The following is a 21579-nucleotide window of genomic DNA, read 5'->3' on the forward strand; positions in this document are numbered from 1 at the left end:
GTGTGAACATCATAGAGTTACACAAACCTAGATGGTGTAGCTTACTACACAGCTAGGCTATATGGTACTAAGCTCATTGGACCACCATCGGATATGCAGTCCATCATTATGCGATACATGACTATATTATTTTTATAATTGCACTAAAATTCTCCCAGTCCCCTGTTCCTTTCCTTCATAGATCTCTAACAGCTGCCCCATAGCCCCATAGGTCAAACTCCAAGATTTATTGCCAGAGTTGATACTCAAAAAGTTAAACAACTAGCTGAATAGTAGCCCTGACCCATGACCAACATGTAAAGGAAATAAAACTAGTTAAGTAAGTTCACAGTGTTTGCTTTTCCTCTCTCCCAAGGCGCATCTATGTACAGCTTTGTGAACATTTTACCCAGGGGCTCCCATTCCTCGGTCCGTGTTTGCAATGACCTCCTCCTGCCTGGTAGGCAAGACCTGTGGAGTGTGCCTGGTGCACTTCAGATGCCGGTTAACAAGGCATGACTTCAAGGAACATAAGTATTTCATTGATATCACAACTGCCTTTTAGGCAGGAGGTCTTTGGGGGAAAATGCTCAGGCTCAATATTCAGAGAATCAGTGAAAAAAAGTGAAAGGCAAGCCTGGCAGAGGGTGAAGAGTCCTGCCAAGCACTAACTAGTACATTACTTAACTTTGTCTAAGCTCAGTTTCTTTAACTATGAGACAGAGTTGTTAGGAGAATTCACAGACCTAATACACGTAGGATGCTTAGCATAGAAAAGTGTTGAGTAAATGTTAGCTATTAATATAACTATAAATGATAATAATTATCTTATTGTTGTTGTTGGGCCAATGGCCCACCAGACAATGTAGACTGTTCCTACTATCAGCACCTACACCCACACATACACGTGGGCTTTCTAATCCAAATGTTGAAGTAATGAAAATGGGAGGAATGAGGTGAGCGTGTGTAATGACCAAGGAGTAGGACAGATATAAAATTCAGTCACAGACCATAGCCCAGGTTAGCACAAAAGAGAGCTTCCCCTACTGAGAAGGGAAAAGTCAAATTCAAGCACTTCAGGCTTTCATATTACCTAATACAGGAGCATAAAAATTTTTATATAAGCAATAAGGGGAAACAGAAAAATAACTATTTGTTTAAAAATTAAAAAAAAAATAAAATAGATCCACGGGAGTACTTGATTACATGATATTCCAGCCACCCAGGCTTCCTGGGACTGCACTGGAGATGGCACTTTCCGACACTTTGGAATGTGTTGGCAGCCCTGGGGTCACAGCATACAAGAGGAGCCGTAGAAAACAGGCAGAGCTTGGCAGACTTGCCTTCATATTTTGGGTTATAGCTTTCTTTACTGAAATAATAGCTTTAAAGAAACAAATTATTCACAAATCATTAAGAACAGATTTTGAGATGGGATGATAAGCAAGAAAGATAAAGTCTGTACTATTCTTTAAATGAAATACTGTCTAAGCATAGAGGAGTGAATTAGATGATTTTTCTTTTTTTTTTAATAATTTTATTTATTTATTTTTCTCCCAAAGCCCCAGTAGATAGTTGTATGTCATAGCTGCACATCCTTCCAGTTGCTGTATGTGGGACGTGGCCTCAGCATGGCCAGAGAAGCGCTGCGTCGGTGCGCGCCCGGGATCCGGGCCGGGGCCGCCAGTAGTGGAGCGCGTGCACTTAACCGCTAAGCCACGGGCAAGCCCTAGATGATTTTTCAGATCTTGCCAATCTAACCATCCTAAAATAATTCCACTGTCTAGTGCAGTGGTTTTCAAAAGTATTTTGACAGCAACCCACAGCAACAAATATATTCTACATCTCAACTTGGTACACACAAAAACACACTCAGTATTCTCTCAGGATACAGGATTCATGAAAGAATATTGATCCTTACTATGTAAATATTTTTCTATTCTTTTATTCCAGCTCCTTCCTGCCCTTCCTCCCTCCCAAATTCCCCTTTGTCAAACTGATTTTGCCACTCACCATTTGAAAAATACAGGTCTAGTCGGTTTTCCTAATCATTAAATATGTCTGCAGGTTAGTTTACCTATCCTGAATACAGATAGAATTTAGCCAACTGCCTACAAGAGCAGTTTCTCGGTTTAACTTTTGTCTCCAGGATTTAAGAAGTCATTCCCAGGGGACCTTGTTTTCCCTACAGATGAACACAAGGATTTGGGAGCCGGAGGAGGGAGAGACAGATCACACGAGAATCAGTAGAACGAACTGCAAGGTCTGAAGACAAGAACCATTTGTATACTGGAAGCTATTTTATATTAATTTTTTAAAAATCTCTATCTTAAATAATTAGTATCACCGTGCACCTTTTACAATTAACCCAACAAACAATACTCTGGCTTGAAGGCCCAATTAATCATTTTCCCGGAAGAGAGACTTCTTTTTTAGAGCCCGGACTCTCGCGAGTCCGCCACCCGCGCCCCAGCCCTTCTCCGGCCTCGGGTAACTTGCCCTCCAGTTTGGTGGAAGGTTACATTAAAAGAAAATAGTCCCTACCGTCTAGAAACTTTTCAGGGGAAAAGAGGGCGTTTGACGTGCCGGTGGGTGGGCAGCGCGGGCCCGGTCCGCGGAAGCCGCGAACGCCCGGGGCAGGGCGGCGCGTGGGTGCGGAGGCGCCGGGCTGCGGGGGCGGGACGGGGCGGGAGCGACGGGAGGCCGACAGGGGGGAGAAGAAAGCCCTGAAGTCCGGGAAAGGGCAGTGTTGGCCTGCTCTCCGCTGTTGTGCGCCCGCCGCCAGGGAGGGGGCGCTGGCGGCCGGGGAGTTGGGGACGGGGCCCAAGGTCTCCTGAACGGTGGGGTGGGCTTGGGTTGTCAAGAGCCGTTTTTTATTACTCATAATTTCTTTTTGTCATCGTGATCTCTTGGCCTCAGACTGCGTCAAGGAAGTCATATTAAGAGTGCAGAAAATGAGATGACCTGGAGAAAAAAATTAAAATGCGATTTTTAAAATAGAGTTTTTTCTACTTCCTTTTTCTCTCTCAAATTAATTTAGATGTAAATTACATTCTGAAAGGCCCCAAGATGAGGCTCCACGGCTCTGGCTTCTGCTGTCACCTGATACTTAGAATAAGATTTTGATGTGATAGTAATTTTGCCAAATGGAGGTCGACTCCCCAAAACATCACCCTGGTGAGTAATGAACATTCCCATGGGTGATGACTTTGAGTTTTTGTTTTACTTCATTCTAATACACGTCCCTTCTTCAAGTGGGTAAGATTATACCTAGCTCAGCCCAGGTTTAATTCATATTATTTTAAAGAAATCTCTATGGTAGGTAATTTACCTAGTCTCTTCTTTTTTATTTCTACATGCATTTTAAGTATCTTTTGCCATGCTCTTCTTAGTGTAGATAGCAAACAGACTGTCTCTGCTGGTTGGCACTGTCAACAAACATTTAGGGAGTGCTTAGTTCAGGATGCTGTTGGGTAGTACAGATTAAACAGTCTGACATACTTGTTCATTTCATTAGAAACAGCATTTAGGATTTCTTTTTTTTTTTAGTCATATTCCTTTTTATTTATTTATTTATTTCCTCCAAAGCCCCAGTAGATAGTTGTATGTCATAGTTGCACATCCTTCTAGTTGCTGTATGTGGGACGTGGCCTCAGCATGGCCGGAGAAGCGGTGCATCGGTGCACGCCCGGGATCCGAACCCAGGCCGCCAGCAGCGGAGCGTGCACACTTAACCGCTAAGCCACGGGGCTGGCCCTAGGATTTCTTATACATATAGTCTATACCATGCTATATACCAGAAGTCTTTGTGAAATGTAAACTCCTTAAATGTAGGGACTGTGTTTTATTCTTCGGTGAAATAGAGTTAATCTTTCAGTGTTGTGCATTTTAAAGGGTCTAGGATATAATAGGGAATCATTAACTGATAGCTATTAGTATTATTTATCTTGATATCCTGCATCCTGCTTTGCACATGGCAAACACTCAATAAATATTGGCTGAGTGAATGAACATGCCACGTCCCATACTATACACATAGGGAAAATACCAGGATGGGGACCCTCTAGCATGAAATGACTTCATTTCATCAATGAAGCTTAGTGTGGAGGTGTCCATCCTGCAGACCTTATACCAGATGCATGTTCTCTTGACCTTGGAATGTGGACCACTTAAATTTTCAGGGGAAAAAAGTATGCCTAATAACCAGTAGGGCCTAACCTCTTGTCAGTATGGAACTTGAGAAGTTTGTTTAAATATGGAAAATCTAAGCTCACTTGACATAGATCAGGGCAAAAAAGGTTTCTACACGTTATTCAAGTTGTTCATGTCAAAAGTGATTAGTGGGCCCCAGCTTCCATTACGTCATTCATTAGGAGAGTATGGGCTGGGAGCTCTGCAAGTCACATGAGTCGATGGAGGAATTAAGACTGAATTTTCTTTATGTTTCTGCCTTTAGCCATATTCAGCTTTTGATATATTTGGAAAATATAGAGATGGAGATCTAGTTTATTTTAATGCTGTCAAACTGCTAAGCGGTGGAAACTTGTCGATGAGATTTACTGAGCTGTTTCCTTAAATTAAAGATTTTAGTGAATTAATTAAAAGGGTTCTGAGAGATACAACATGCCAGACCCCTACTGGCTCATGAAATTGTTCTTTCTGATTGATGTGATGTGACAGCTGAGCACAGTGCATGTAAAGCTGCAGGGGAATAAAACAAGAGCAGTGCTGATGTGTTCAAAGACGTGCAAGTGTTCAACTTGAACTGGCTGTGACAGCGGAGTCAGCTGAGTGCCATGCTCCTTTCCTTTTGCTCAAGCACCTGAGCTCAGTAGAAGCACAGACTTTGGCAAGGTGCTAAACTATTTGGTGAAAATGAGGTCACAACTTCAGAAGAGCTTCACCGATTTTGATGCGTAAGTATTGTGTTTCATGTTTTAGTCACTGCTTTAGGATCCACACCTTAAGATGGTCCACAGTGATTGAGCCATATCTGTGCTATTCAGTTTCCGGAGCAATTGACTGAGCTGAAAGTGAACTATGTCCATAAGGAGACAAATATCCCTGGAATTTTTGAGACAAGTAGATGAATTGTAGAAGTATTCTAAAATTTGTGGTCAAATTCTGGGCAGTGTTTGGGTCTAGCTCGTTTAGAAAGTACATTCTTTTTCAGCCAACAGTGAAGTCAACATTGTCAACAATGTCAGCCAACATTGAAGCCGAAAGCCTTCATCATTAATGTATACCTGTAGTTAGAAATTGAATGGTGCTCTGACTGAATATATTTATTCATTCAATGCATATTTATTTATTTATTTATTTTTAAAGATTTTATTTATTTATTCCCCCCCCTCAAAGCCCCAGTAGATAGTTGCATGTCATAGCTGCACATCCTTCTAGTTGCTGTATGTGGGACGCGGCCTCAGCATGGCTGGAGAAGCGGTGCGTCAGTGCGCGCCTGGGATCCGAACCCGGGGCCGCCAGTAGCGGAGCGCGAGCACTTAACCGCTAAGCCACGGGGCCGGCCCTCAATGCATATTTATTAAGTGCTAGGTCTTGGAGATACCTCAATTCTTATATGGTCTATAATAGTGCTGTTCAATAGGAATATAATTTGAATCACGTGTAATTTAAAATTTTCTAGTAGCCACATTAAGAATACAATCCCATTTACAGTTGCAACAAAAAGAATAAAATACCTAGGAATAAATTTAACCAAAGAGGTGAAAGATCTGTACACTGAAAACTATAAAACAGGGGCCGGCCCGGTGGCACAAGCAGTTAAGTGCGCGCATTCCGCTGCGGCGGCCCGGGATTTGCTGGTTTGGATCCCGGGCACGCACCGACATACCACTTGTCAAGCCATGCTGTGGCAGCATCCCATATAAAGTAGAGGAAGATGGGCATGGATGTTAGCCCAGGGCCAGTCTTCCTCAGCAAAAAAAGAGGAGGATTGGCACATGTTAGGTCAGGGCTGATCTTCCTCACACACACACACACAAAAAAAGAATTAAAAAGAAAACTATAAAACGTTGAAAGAAATTGAAGAAGACACAGAGAAATGGAAAGATATTCTGTGCTCTTGGATTGGAAGAATTAACATAGTTAAAATGTCCATACTTCCTAAAGCCATCTATAGATTCAGTGCAATCCCTATGAAAGTTCCAATGATGTTTTTCACAGAAATAGAACAAGGAATCCTAAAATTTATATGGAACAATAAAAGACCCTGTATAGCCAAAGGAATCCTGAGAAAAAAGAACAAAGCTGGAGGTATCACTTTCCCTTATTTTAAAACATACTACAAAGCAGTAGTAATCAAAACAGCATGGTACTGGCAGAAAAACAGACACACAGATCAATGGAACAAAATCAAGAACCCAGAAATAAACCCACACATCTATGGACAGCTAATTTTCGACAAGGGAGCCAAGAGTATACAATGGAAAAAGGAAAGTCTCTTCAACAAATGGTGCTGGGGAACCTGGACAGACACGTGCAAAAGAATGAAAGTAGAGGGGCCGGCCCGGTGGCATAGCGGTTAACTTTGCGTGTTCTGCTTCGGTGGCTCAGGGTTCCCAGGTTTGGACCTACACACCACTCATCAAGCCATGCTGTGGTGGCATCCCACACACAAAATAGAGGAAGATGGGTAGAGATGTTAGCTCAGGACCAATCTTCCTCACAAAAAAGAAAAGAAAAGAAAAGAAAGCAGAACATTATCTTACAGCATACACAGAAATTAACTCAAAATGGATTAAAGACTTGAATGTAAGACCTGAAACCATAAAACTCCTAGAAGAAAATAGGCAGTATGCTCTATGACATTGGTCTTAGCAGCACATTTTCAAATACCATGTCTGACTAGGCAAGGGAAACAAAAGAAAAAATAAACAAATGGGATTACATCAAACTAAAAACTTCTGCACAGCAAAGGAAACCATCAACAAAACAAAAGACAGCCTAACAATTGGGAGGAGATATGTGCAAACCATGTATCTGATAAGGGGTTAATATCTAAAATATGTTAAGAACTCATACACCCCAACAACAAAGAAACAAACAACCCAATTAAAAAATGAGCAAAAGACCTGAACAGACATTTTTTCCAAAGATATACAGATGGCCAACAGGCACATGAAAAGATGTTCAACATCAGTAAGTATTAGGGAAATGCAAATCAAAACTACAACGAGATATCATCTCAAGACGGTCAGAATGGCTATAATTAACAAGACAAAAAATAACAAGTGTTGGAAAGGATGTAGAGAAAGAGAACTGTCATACACTGCTGGTGGGAATGTAAACTGGTACAACTGCTATGGAAAACAGTATGGAGAATTCTCAACAAATTAAGAATAGAACTACCACATGATCCAGATATTCCAATGCTGGGTATTTATCCAAAGAACACAAAAACACGAATGCATAAAGATATTTGCACCCCTATGTTCACTGCAGCATTATACACAATAGCCAAGACTTGGAAACAACCTAAGTGCCCATCAAGGGATGAGTAGATAAAGAAGATGTGGTATATATGGAATGGAATACTACTCAGCTGTAAAAAAGGTGAAATCTTGCCATTTGTGACAACATGGATGCACCTTGAGGGTATCATACTAAGTGAAATAAGTCAGAGGGAGAAAGTCATATACTGTATGATCTCACTCATAAGTAGAAGATAAAAACAACAACAACCAAACAAACACATAGATACAGAGATTAGACTGGTGGTTACCAGAGGGGGAGGGGAGAGGGAGGAGAGTGAAAGAGGTGACAGGGCACATGTGTTTGGTGATGGATGGTAATTAGTCTTTGGGTGGCGAACATGATGTAATCTATACAGAAATTGAAATATAATGATGTACACCTGAAATGTATATAATGTTATAAACCAGTGTTATCTCAATAAAAAAATTGTTTTAAAGAAATTTAAAAGAAATCAACAAAATTAATTTTAATAATACATTTTATTTTACCAAATATATCTAAAATAATCATTTTACTATGTAATCAATATAGAAATTATTAATAAATATTTTATGTCCTTTGTTTTGAATTAAGTTTTTCTAATTTGGTGCATATTTTACACTTAGAGCACATCTCACACTGCACTAGCCACATTTCAGGTACTTAAAAGCCACATATAACTAGTGGTTACCACAGCGGGCAGCCCAGGTCTAGAGGGAAATACAGACGAGTAACCAGGCAATTTCAATAAAATGTAATAAATGCTATGATGAGAGAAGTATAAGGTACAATGAGAACATATAAAAAGGGCTTAGTTTCTTCAGTTCTTTCTTCTAAAAATCCAATAACTCTCTCTGCTTCTCTGCATCCTCCTGCCACCACTCTAATTCAAGCCAATATCATCTCTCTCCTTGATGTGCACAACAGCCTCCAAAATTGTCTATCTGCATCCACCCGTGGCCCTCTCTGCAGCTAGAGTGATCTTTCAAAAACGCATTTCTGGGGCCGGCCCAGTGGTGTAGTGGTTAAGTTTGCACGCTCCCCTTCAGCGGCCCGGGGTTTTCCAGTTCCAATCCAGGCACGGACCTACGCACCACTCATCAAACCATGCTGTGGTGGCATCCCATATATAAAATAGAGGAAGACTGGCAAAGATGTTAGCTCAGGGACAGTCTTCCTCAAGCAGAAAGAGGAAGATTGGCAACAGACGTTAGCTCAGGGCCATTCTTCCTCACCAAAAAAAACCAAAAAAACCACATCTCTGATCACGTCACTCTCCTGCTTGACACCTTAAATATATGATGAATGCATGTTGAACAAATGTGAAATGATGGATGTGAAGCACCTGGCACAACAGATCTGCTCACTATGTTTGGTTCTCCCCACGTCTCCCTCTCCCTCTCTTGTTTCTGCCTCTCTCTCCTCTCTCTGGCTCTTTTTTCAGTCTGCCCCTCACCCCCTCCTTTGTCTTATCATCTATCAGTCTTTTTATCATCTGAATTTCTTTCTTCTTTCTTGCCTTCCTCTTTCTTTCAATTTTCTTTTCTTCCTCCTTTACTTTCTCTCCTTCTTGCTTTAGTTTATTACAATATAGAATTTAAATAGGTTTAAAATTTCGTGCTATAGTTATTTACTTCTGTGGTTCAAGTTCTTCACGTAAAAATCGGAAGAGCTTGAACTTGTATCAGCATTAAATTAAGATGTTTTTTATTTCAGCATGATCTTCAGTTAGCTTTTCTTGTAGATTAGAGAGTTCTATAGAAAAATACGTATTATCTTCTTCTGGGAAGAAAACAACCCCCTTTCACAATTGGTAGAGGAGAAACTGGTGCAGCTACTTACACAGGATCACCTAGTGATTTGAAACAAGTCAGGAGAACCCAGGCTCCTGCCCACACCCGTGCCTCTCTTAGGTGGATTGCTGCTGCCTCCTGGCAGTAGGGCAATGAGGCGAGTTAACTATTCCGTGCCTGTGGAGGTCAATAAATAAATAAAAACCTAATTAAATAAACCTTTGGGGTGCTGAGAGCTGGCAGTTTCCTTAACTTTGCACACTTTTTTGGAGGACCAGTTCTTTTGCTTGCCAATCTAGGCATATGGGCTGTTCCCTTCTTTTTTTTTTTTCTTTTTCTGTGAGGAAGATCAGCTCTGAGCTAACATCCATGCTAATCCTCCTCTTTTTGCTGAGGAAGACTGGCTCTCAGCTAATATCTATTGCCATTCCTCCTCCTTTTTTTCCCTTTTCCTCCCCAAAGCCCCAGTAGACAGTTGTATGTCATAGTTGCACAGCCTTCCAGTGGCTGTATGTGGGACGCGGCCTCAGCATGGCCAGAGAAGCGGTGCGTCGGAGCGTGCTTGGGATCCGAACCCGGGCCTCCTGTAGTGGAGCGCGCGCACTTAACTGCTAAGCCACGGGGCCGGCCCTGGGCTGTTCCCTTCTACTTCTGAGAACGTGGATATATGACCCTCTGTGTACTCATCTGTTTATGTCTCTGACATAGATAACTCTGCCAGTTGCCCACACTTTCTACCTCCATTGGGAGCAAGGAGAAATCCTGCAACTACAGAAGGAAAAAAGGAATTTATAATTCAAGAACAACTTCCTGCTGTCAAGACATAGTAATGGCCTATGGGAAGATCTGCCCTCAGAAAGGCTTGGGCATTCAGATTCAGAATCAGCAAGCATTTATTGAGTAGATACTAGGCAGCACCATATACATTTTTCTACTATACCAGTTTAACATTTAAACCTAAGAGAAACCCTCAACTTTTTCCCAAATGGAATTTTATCCTGAAATGAGATCCTGCAGAGTGAAGACTAGCTACAGAAATACGTTAGTATTAAGGTACCTCCACAACCTGAAACATTTTTCCTACCTTTGACCATTGCACCCTGAACATCCAGACACTGTGTACCACATTCCAGCCTAACAGCTTGTTCTTAACTTCTTACTACAAAGATTTACTGGGAATTTCTTTCAGAACAGAATTACTCTCGTGAAAGAAAAAGAAGCATGTTGTATTAGTTAGGACAGACTAATTGCTATAAGAAATAGACCTGAATAAGGAAAATGGCTCAAGTACAATAGAAGTTTATTTCTTGCTTCTCGGGTGGCAGAGAAACCCTCCTCCACAGAGACATTCAGGAACCCAGGTTAATGAAGGCCTGTAAAAGACATAGCAGAGCACACGTGGGAGGTCTGTATTGGCCTAAAAGTACGGTACATCCCCCAAAATGGGCTCCATGGACCAGTGTCAGTACGCAAGCAGATTGTTACTGGTGCATGACAAAATAAGCACAGAAATGGAAAGCAAGCCTTTAGAAAGTTTTATAGCAATTTTGGTAGAGTAATTTTATGTCTGCTGAATTTAATAAAAAATTGCGGCTTAATTTATGTCTTTGGTTTTTTTTTTTTTTTTTGCTGAGGCAGAGTTGCCCTGAGCTAACATCTGTTGCCAATCTTCCTCTAGTTTTTTTTTTTTTTAAAGATTTTATTTATTTATTTATGTTCCCCCCAAAGCCCCAGTAGATAGTTGTACGTCATAGCTGCACATCCTTCTAGTTGCTGTATGTGGGACACGGCCTCAGCATGGCCGGAGAAGCAGTGCGTCGGTGCGCGCCCGGGATCCAAACCCGGGCCGCCAGCAGCGGAGCGCACGCACTTAGCCACTAAGCCACGGGGCCGGCCCTAGTTTTTTGTTTTTTGAGGAAGATTAGCGCTGAGCTAACATCCGTGCCAACCTTCCTCTATTTTGTATGTGGGTCGCTGCCACAGCTTGGCTGACGAGTGGTATAGGTACACGCCTGGGATCCAAACCCATGAACCCAGGCCACAGAAGCAGAGCACACTGAACTTAACCATTATGCCTTGGGGCTGGCCCCCTATTCTTTGTTTTTTATTTAAGTTTTTTGTGTCTGTGTGTGGGAGGAAGCTTGTCACTGAGCTAACATCCATGCCAATCCTCCTCTTTTTGCTGAGGAAGATTGGCCCTGGGCTAACACCCGTGCCCATCTTCCTCTACTTTATATGGGACGCCGCCACAATATGGCCTGACCAGCGGTGTGGTACACGCCTGGGATCCGAACCCGGGTTGCCAGCAGCAGAGTGCGCACACTTAACCACTGCACCACAGGGCCGGCCCCTATTTAAGTTTTTCATTAACTCATTTGTAATGTATTTTACAAAAGTTTTGGTGCACAGATTAGAAAGAAAAAAACTTGTCTTGTGCCACATACAATTTGAGAAGCACTAGTGTACATTACTGCCCTTCATATTCTTTCAGCTAGAACTTAGTCTCAGGGTCACATCTAACCATAGCAGTGGCTGGAAATGTGGTCAAGCCGTTTGCAAAGAAAACAGAGGAGAATGTGGATGCTGGTGGCGTCGACTGAAACAAAGAGTCCAGGTGATATTAATGAAAGAGTTTATTCAATAATCAGCATGAGGAGTTCAAACCCTGGGAAACCAGTTCAGCAGAGCGCTCTGATGGAACTGCTCTGAGGGGTGTGAGTTAAAGTGCAGCTTACATCTCTTTCACAAGACAGTGTACATGCAGGGAAGGAAAACAAAAAAAAACTTACCACTAGATTTCAAAAGAAAGGGATAGAGTACATCTGGGCTTTTCTCCAGATGACACATTGAAGGTAACATAAACAAGAATGTCTTGGTTATACATCAAACAAGTTCAGAGATGCTGATGTTATCTATGTGTAGAGGAAGGCAAGGACCAGGGTCGTTAATTATTCCCTCAATCTCTAAGAAATGTAGCTGGGGAATGCGAGAGCAAGGTACCCCTTTATCTCTTCCTGTTGTGGATCTGTCCAGCTGGTTTCTTCAGTCATGAGGTGTGGGGTTGCAAGGTCATTTTGACACAGGCTGAAGATGGCCTACACGGCTGCTTCACAGTACAGCATGGATTTTATTGTACTGACTTAAAGCCTATGCAGTTTGCTGGCTAGATTCACCTGTTAGACCAGGGAGAGGGGTCCCAAAAATCTGTCCACAGTGAGCACTAGAAGTCTCTGGTACACTTAGCTCACACACCCAGGAATGCAGCCTAAAGTTTGAAATGGAAGAGAGAGAACTAAGTCCTCAGGGTGAAGTTGAGCTATGGGAGGTATATCTGTCCTACTTTCATCCAGTCTGGAGACCACTGCCAGCCACTGGCATTAGTTATAATCCAGAAGGATTTGGCTACGAAGGCCAGAAGGAGAAATGTGGTCTTTATTTACTGTGCTCATTTCTCTCACACTCTAACTTTTCTTTCCATTCTCCCCACCATGCCTTACTTCATCATTTCTTAAACTATCAAAATAGCCTCCTAACAGACGTCCCTACCTCTAGCCTCACACCCCTCACCCCCATCTAACATGTGAAGCCCACCATGTTACTCTTCAATAGTTCCCCATCACTTACAGGCTTGAGTTAAACTTTTGTCATAAAAATCCCATAATGCCACTCAGATTCCAATCCCTTCCTACCTCTTAGGCCTCATCTCCTGGCACTGTGCCCTGGGCGCCCTGTGCCCCAGTCTTACAGACCTTCTCACTATTCCTGGCACACTCCATGCACTATCATGCCTCCTTGCCTTGGGCTTGTATATCCTCACTGGACCTACTCCCACCAGTCCTTTGGCTCTTGGTTTAATGTTACTTCATCTGTGAAACTTTCCTTGATTTTCCTCAGCTTGGTGAAGCACCTCTTCCTCCAAGAGAATCATAATTGGTAAAGAATAGCCATCTCCCAGGCCGGCCCCGTGGCTTAGCGGTTAAGTGCGCGTGCTCCGATGCTGGCGGCCCGGGTTCAGATCCCGGGCGCGCACCAACGCACCGCTTCTCCGGCCATGCTGAGGCCGCGTCCCACATGCAGCAACTAGAAGGATGTGCGGCTATGACATACAACTATCTACTGGGGCTTTGGGGGAAAAAAAAATAAATAAAATTATTAAAAAAAAAAAAAGAATAGCTATCTCCCTAAAAAAATGTATTTCTCCCCCTTAGACTATAAGCTAAATAAAGCCTGAGAACATATTTTTTCATTTCTGTATCTCAAGTGTCTTGTGTGGTTTCTGGCCAATAGTTAGTACTCAGCGAATATTTGTCAAGTAAGTGAATGAATGGTTTTCAACTTTCAGACCATCCCGAGGGTGAAGACTCTCTTTCTTGTTGGTCCCCTGTCCAAGAATGAAGCGTTTGAGGAAGACAGGACAAGAAGTGACACAAAAACAGAGGAAACTAAAGTTAGATCTCAGAAAGACTGTCAAAGGAGAAAACTCTGAAAAATAAGTGTCTAGGATTGGGTGTGACATCTCAATGCCTAGAGAGGGAAGACTGCTAGTTGCCTATTCAATCTTCAATATTCATACTTCCCTACTAACAGAGCCCTTATATGATTGAGAGTGGCGATGTGCCTAGCAGAAAAACTATACATCTTAGACTCCACTGTAGAAAGCAGGAGCAAATAGATGTAGGTAGGAACATTTAGATGGGGTTTCTTGGAAAGCTCTTTAAAGGAGGCTGCCTTAGCTGAGAGGTCTCCCCTTTTACCTTTGCCTCATCCTCACTCCTGCTACCTAGACTATGGATGTGCTATCTGCAGCTGCAAATCTTGCTACCAAGAGGCAACCTTAAGGATGGAAGCCATGAGCTAAGGATAGCAGAGCAGAGATCTAGAAGGAGCCTCAGTCCCTTGTGGAATGGAGCCACCCTACCCGTCCTATCTTTTCTATTTGAACTTCTTCCACATAAGAGAGAAATAAAGTTTTAGTTTCTTTACATCACTCTTACTTAGATTTTCTGTTTTATGTAGCCAAACGTAATCCTAACTGATATAAGGGAGATATTTACAGACTGCCTTCATATGTCAGATATTTTATAGATATTACTTCTTTGTATCTTCATGACAATGCTATAAAGGTTGGCCAGATTGCTCCTTGCTAGCTATGTGTCATTGGGAAAGTTACTTGACCTCTATGTCCCTCAATTCCTTCATCTGTTAAATGAAGACAATAATAGCACCCCCTCATAGAGTTATGAAGATTGGGCAAGTTCATATATGTCAAGTACTTAGAACTGTGCTTGGCATATAGTTAAGTGCTCACTGTTAGCCACTACTGTATTAGCAATAATGTAATCATATTCAGTGGCCTGACTAGCTCAGAAAGCTTCAGTAACTTGCTTAAGCTGATACAGTTACTAAGTGGTAGAGCCAAGATTCAAACCCAGGCCCGCGTGAATCTTAAAACTGTGCATTTCCCCAGGCATCCCGGAAGGACCCAATGTGGGTAGGCTGCAGGGTGGAGGGGCCAGAGGCCGGATGGATGAATGGAATCCTGCCTTTTGCTCTTGTGTGACTCAGTGAGTCTTCCTGATGGAGCCGACGTCCATCTCGCCCTCTTGTGGCCACAGGACTCACTGTCAGCTCCTGGCAAGGAGTGAGGAGGAAGCCAGAAGGGGAGGGCTAACGTCAGCCAAGGGCTCAGCTCCGCCCATCCATGGGAGAAAGATGGGGTATTCAAGGAGGAGGAAGGAGCTAGCAAGTTCAAGGGAACCATGCTTAGCTCAATGCCCAACTTCCCAGTCCCAAGTCCTTTCCCAGAGCTAGGAGTGTCAGTATCCCATAAAAATGAGTCCCAGAAAACTTCAGGCCGTTGACAAGACGTCCTTGGGCATGATTTGCGGCTCACGAGAGAAGAAATGGAAGATATAGTCTCCTCCCTCAAGGAACTCATCATATAACTCGTCCATCTGAGCAATCGGCAGGCAGAATTGTATATGGTTAAGAGCATGACTCTAGAGTCAGACTGTCTGGGTGTGAATTCTGGCTCTGCTACTTACTATGTGACCTTGGGCAACGTATTTAACTTCTCTGAGCTTAAAATAGGGGTGATAATACTACCTACCTCATAAGATCATCATGAAGATTAAATGAGGTAATATTTGTAAAGTAATTAGAGTAGTGTCTTAGCATATAGTAAGTGCTTAAGTGTTTTTTAAATAAATAAATATATACAAGTAGAGATTTATGGATAACAGATGAAAGAAACACTCATTGTGTGGATTAGCTCCATAAGAATTCAGAAGTGGGAAAAATTATAGGAAAAAAGAAACTAAAAAAAGTTTCACTGAAGTAGTGAAACTAAATAATGGGCAGGATTTGAGAAGGAGTGTGCCTTCCCACACAGAGGTATGGCCCAGATCCAGGCAAAGCTATGGAAGCATAAACTGGCATGGTATGGGGGCCGATGAGGTGGAGAGTGAGAAGAGATGGCCAGACAGTAGAACAGGAATTGGGGAATAGGAAGAGGTAAGGTTGAGACCTGATTATATATGACTCCAAAAGCTATTTGCTGCAATAGGCAGTGGAGAATTGTTGAAACTTTTCAGAGGGAAACGACATGATGAAAGTGGTGTTTTTGGAAGATCCATCTGCCAGTGGTTTTCTGGAAAGATTGGAGAAGAGAAAAGATTAGAAAAAGGAAGGACAGTTAGGAGGTAGTTAAAATAATTCTGGCTTGATGGTGGGAACAACCTAATTTAATGTTGCACTAGACATGGAGAAGATGAGGGGAATTTGTAAGGTTTATGGTTTTAAATTTACTTTCAGAAAATAAAAGTAAGATATGCTTAGAGTTAAAAAAAAAACGAATAGTACATAAAGGTATAAAATGAAAAACAAAAGTCTCCCTTCTCTTCCATATCCCCAGTCTGGCTTTACAAGGGTAACAACTCTTAAAGGTTTCTTGTGTATTTCAAATAAGTTTTAAGCATATACCTATATATAAATAGTTGACTCTGTTTTTCACAGTAGTTATGTTCTGTAAAGTTGCCTCCAACTTGAATTACTAAACCATTGCTTCTGGGGGAAATACAGGAGAACTTAGGTTCTTACAAGTCTCTGATCATAACATTTTCAACTGATGAATACATAACCTTGTTTTATGCGTGTTTCTGTTTAAAGACAATTTATTTAATATATATTATTGATTCACTAACATTGAACTCATGACCAATAGCACTATAAATCATGTCTGAAGGAAGCTTATCTAACTCGTATTTTCTCTGTAAGGCACACCACAGCCTTCTTGCACTTGGGAACACTAGACAACACTTCAGCACTACAGTTGGGGGGGCCATTTTAAACAGCGAAATCACCAACAAAAAAAATGCAAAAAACATGGCACTAAATAGACCATGAATAGGACACTTGTTTACAGGATGAGAGCTGAAACAAGAAGGCAGAGCATTGCCTTGTTGGACCTCAGCTGGGAACACACCTGTCCTATGACTCAAATTTTTTGCATATCTGTGGATGACCATGAAAGCGTTATGAGTATTGATTGAGGGGTCACAAATAAATTTTAGAAAGTAGGCAAATTGACAGATATAGAATCCGCAAATAATGAGGATGAACTGTGTGTAGAGAGAGGACCAGCTTCGTGGCTGTATGACCTGTGCAGTGGCACAGAGCTCACATTCAGAAGAGTCCCAGGCTTGGTTTAACGCTCTGCTGTTGTTCCTGTCTTGAAATTCTTAACTTTTGAACAAGGGGCTCCACATCATTGCACTGGGCTACAAATTATGTAGCTGGTCCTGTATGTATGTGTTTATATGTATATTTAATTTCATAAATGAGATAATATTCTAAATTTTCTTTCTTTTATTTCCCTTTTTTAAAAACTCAATATTCTATCTTTGGAGATTTTTTCATATTGACATGTACAAATTTACTTTCTTCCCTTTAACATCTATAGTATAGATGTATCATAATTTATTTCCCAAGTCTCCTATTGATGGACATTACTTTGTTTATGGATTTTTGCTCTTAGAAATTATGCTGAAAAAAACACCCTTGTTACACACACATACAAACGTGCACACACACACTTTGGCGTATCTTGAAATTATATTCATACACTGCACTAGCAGTAGAATTGCTGGTAAGTCAAAGGATATTTGTATTTCAAATAATGATCATTATTGTCTTGTTGCTCTCCAAAAAGTTACTGATTTTCACTCCTGTCAAGAATATTTGAGAATGCCTATTTTCTCACAGCTTGCCAACTCCATGAATTTCCAAACTTTAAAAAATTTGCTAATCTGATGCGCAAAAAGTGGTGTCTTGTAGTTATTTTAATTTGTACTTATTTAATCATGTGTAAAGTTGAACATTTTTTCTATATGTTTATTTATTAGTCATTTTTCTTTTCCTCTTTTTGATTTTATTTGCAGCTTTTTTTTTCCTTATACAGAAACAAAGCTTTCAGTGTTGTACACTGACACTTCAAGATGAGAGAGATTCTAAATTTCAATCAACAGCATTTGATGACAGCTTAGCTACAGAAAACCTGGGAGAGGAAGACATGGAAGGTAACACCAGTGTTTCTGGGTGTGGGGAATAATAATAGTGTCCTTACCAGGCTCCTCCAGCAGGATCCTCCCAGTGACAGTCCTTCCCTGTGAGCTTAGAGAGCCAAAGTTTCAAAATCAAGAATTCATTAGAGCTTACTGCTTTTATTGTTTTAATAAATGATTTAGGAATAGTTTCAAATTTACAGGAAAGCTGCAAAGACAGTAAGTACAGAGGGTTCTCATATACCCTACACCCAGTTTTCCCTATTATTAACATCTTACATTAGTATGCTACATTTATCACAATTAATGAGCCAATATTGTTACATTATTATTAATTAAAGTCATACTTTATTCCGATTTCCTTAGTTTTTTGTCTCCTATCCTTTTCCTGTTCCAGGATCTCATCCAGGATACCATATAATATTTATTCGTAATGTCTTCTTAGGCTCCTCTTGGCTCTGACAGTTGAGTTTTCTCCTTTTTATCACTGTCATCCCACATCAATTCACTGACTAATGGGAGCAAAACCCTTTCTGAGCCAGCCATGCCCAGGATGCACAATCAGCAAATAGCTGACTCCAGATCCCTATCTCTACTCTCCCTCCTGCCTCCAATCCCCCTTCTCTGAGGCTCTCAGGCACCCTCCTGGTCCCCCACATCCTCTTCCCCCTCCACTTCCCCCACTTCAGTGCCCTGCACATCCCTTCTTTGCTCTCAGACTGGTAAGTCTTCCTTTGAAGTCAAAAGCTGCTTTCTAGTCTTCTTTGCCAGAGGTTGGGATTCCCACTACATATTCCCAAACACTTGATTGAGTGATTAAATTTTTCCCCTTAATCAGGGTAGCTAGTCTCTACTACAATTCTAAGCAAGGAGTTGCTCCTTCTGATATTGGAGGGATTGAGGACTATGATTATGGAGACAGGGAAGTTGGGAAGGAGAGCTGGTGTACTGGAGAAGTTAATACACCTGGTTTGTATGCGTCCTAAGTACAGGTGAGATGCACAAGTGCAGAAGTCCAGGAGAGAGTTAGAAATATAGATATTGTACACCAATGAGAGGTCGGTGTTTAAAGTAGAGATTTGAGAGTTGTCTGCTTTTGGAGGTGGTAGTAGAAAGCACGAGAGTGAAGAAGAGTAGAGGGCAGAGGAAAGAACCTTGTCCGCAGTTAGGGGACAGAGGAAGAAGTACCCGTGAAGGAGACAGGGAAGGCGCTGGAACTGTAGAAGATCATAGTGCTCTGGCGTAGAAACCCAAGGAGGAAAAAGTGTGGGAAACTAGGAAGCAGAGAAACAATAGACATTCAGCAGAGGGAGGACTGAGAAAAGGTCTTCAGTGTCTGAGCTCAACTGCAGAGGAGGGACTTGGAACCACTGGCTATACCCTGCTTGACTCAGGCCATGGTAAATAGCAAGGAAAGAAATAGGAGAGCAGCTACAAGTTGCAAAAGGATGAGGATAAGGTTCCCCTGTACATCTCTGACTACAGAAGGAAAGTAACTCAGAGACGGAATTATTGAAGATGATAGAAAGGAGAGACAGATTGGCAGCAGTTAGGCTCTAGCTTTTCGTTTCCCTGCTTCACTAGGATGTAAGCTCACAAAGGCAGGGATTTCTGTCTATTTTGATTTCTGCCATATTCCAGGAGCCTAGAACAGTGCGTGGCACCTGGCGGGTATTCAAAAAATATTGCTGAATAGTGGAGAAGACCAGGAATTAAGTCTAGACACTAGGAGGAGAGGCTGGCTTTAGAATGAGGAATAAATAAATATCTTTTCCTCTTAGACCATAGAGAAGATTGAGGAGCTAGAAGTAGAGAAGAAAGTCATGCCTGAAGCCCTGGGCTGAATGATCTGGAACCCAGTGAGGATGGACTGCAGGAGGGCAGGCCTGTCTGGGAACTGAAGGCAAAAATCCCCTCCTCCTTCTATACAGGACAGCCAAGAGCTGGCTGGGACACCAGTGGGCACTTTTCCCAGCCCTTTGCATTCCAGCTGAGTCCTGTGCACAATGAAGAAAGGGAACCGACAGTGCAGTGACATGATTTAGCTTAATGAACTACTGATCACCTGTCAAGTGGGTGGGAAGTTGTTTTTCTTTCTGCCCACTCTTGTAGAAAAAATATTTTATGAATGATTCATCTTGTCTCATTACTCAGAGTACAAATTTGTGAGCTGATAACAAGAGGTTAAAACCCAGGGAGAACATATCCATCCCCGCACCCCTACCCCTACCTCCAATTTCTGGTGAATGGATATGTTCACTCTCTTGATTCTGGTGAAGATTTCATGGACATATATATATGTGTGTGTATATATATATATATGTGTGTGTGTGTGTGTGTATGTATATATATCTCAAAACTATCAAATTGTATATTTACATTTGTGCAGTTTACTATATGTCAATTATACCTCAACAAAGCTGTTTAGACAAAAGAACAAAAGAATCCTATATGTAAAATTTTTATAATTACAGAGTTTGGATATTTAATTTACCTTACTTGCATACATAAATTTATCTAATTTATTTTTACAATCACAGAGAAGGTGATTTTGAAATAAGGTAACATAATTATTTTGGGGAAAACCCAAGGAGACACCATACGAAGAGTGTCATTGTAGGATTCCCAGCCACACCCAGAAGAAAACTAGCCACTCCCTTGCCTGGGGAGAGAACTGAAGAGGAGAAAGTCTTTGGCTAGCTGCAGTGAGAATGTTGTGTTCTTTCTGCAAACTTTTTGTAATTTCTTGTTTAGCTGGCTGACTCTCTCCTTGAGACCATGCTCTCCTTGTCTACTTCAATCTACAGAAAACCCACCCTTTGACAGCCTGGAGAGAAACACGGCTTTTCCTAGGGAAGCCAGTTGCTCTGCCATTCTGCTGGTCCCAGGGTCCCATTTCTTTGTCCTCCTGATGTGCTACAGAAGTTGAGAGACACCAGTCCAACCCACCAAATGGATGGATCCGGGGCCTGGTTTCCCTGCCTCCAGAATTCAGTGATGAATGAGACCCATGCTAAGGCCAGGCCACTTTAAACTTTTCTGAAGATGTTTTGGAAATCATTTCCAAAGGAATTAAATTTAAGTGAACAAGGATTTAAATTACTCCCAAGTTGGGCTCTGCCATTGCATTGCCGTCTTAGGGCTTCTATGCTGGACAATATGCATGAAACAGTGCTGGGTGCTATTCTTAATCCTAAAGAGACAGATCTTGATGGTTCTTGATCTTGACTTGAAATTCAGAAAGGCTAGAGACTAAAATCCCTGGGATGGGGGTAATAAATCAATCTTTACTTTGTGAGTTGGAACTGCTCTGCTTAATAGAGCTCATTCATAAGTAGGGAAGGTAAAAATCAACTCATTTCCTGAACTAACAGGCCCCAAATTTACCAAAAATCTCCAAAGTTCTACAGGGAGAAGGGAACCAAGGGTGCTAGTAATTGCCTTCAGGCTTTGGCTCAAAAGCCACCTCCTTGGAGGGACTTCTCTGACTATTCTCTGTACTTAGTCACCATCGTGATGCCCTTTTAAAATTGTTTTCATAGCACTTATCAGCATCTTACTGATTAATTTACCTGTTTATTTTCTGTCTCTCCTACATTAGAAGAGAATCTCCATAGGAGCAGAGATCTTACCTCCTGTTCACCACAATAATGTAGAATAATGGCTTCCCAAAGATGGCCACCTCCTAATCCTAGGAATTCCTGAATATGTTACCTCACATGGCTTTTTGCAGATGTGATTAAGTTGAAGATCGTGAGATGGAAAAAGAATAC

General features: G+C 41.7%; 1 long non-coding RNA gene across 4 annotated transcripts in view; it reads right to left on the reverse strand.

The window, feature by feature from the left end:
* Positions 1-1241: 1241 nt before the first annotated feature.
* The window catches only part of LOC131404463 (uncharacterized), a 29593-nt gene continuing 9255 nt past the window's right edge, over positions 1242-21579 (reverse strand). For 2 of the 4 annotated variants that reach the window (XR_009219800.1, XR_009219798.1), the window contains 2 exons: positions 17869-17915; positions 1242-2943 (listed from right to left, as the gene is read on the reverse strand). This is a non-coding gene — a long non-coding RNA (uncharacterized LOC131404463). The remainder of the gene's footprint in view (positions 2944-17868; positions 17916-21579) is intronic. The other 2 variants (XR_009219799.1, XR_009219801.1) reach the window with 1 other exon arrangement.

The sequence above is a fragment of the Diceros bicornis genome, chromosome 4, assembly GCF_020826845.1.
Source record: "Diceros bicornis minor isolate mBicDic1 chromosome 4, mDicBic1.mat.cur, whole genome shotgun sequence".
In the NCBI taxonomy this organism is placed as follows: Eukaryota; Metazoa; Chordata; class Mammalia; order Perissodactyla; family Rhinocerotidae; genus Diceros; species Diceros bicornis.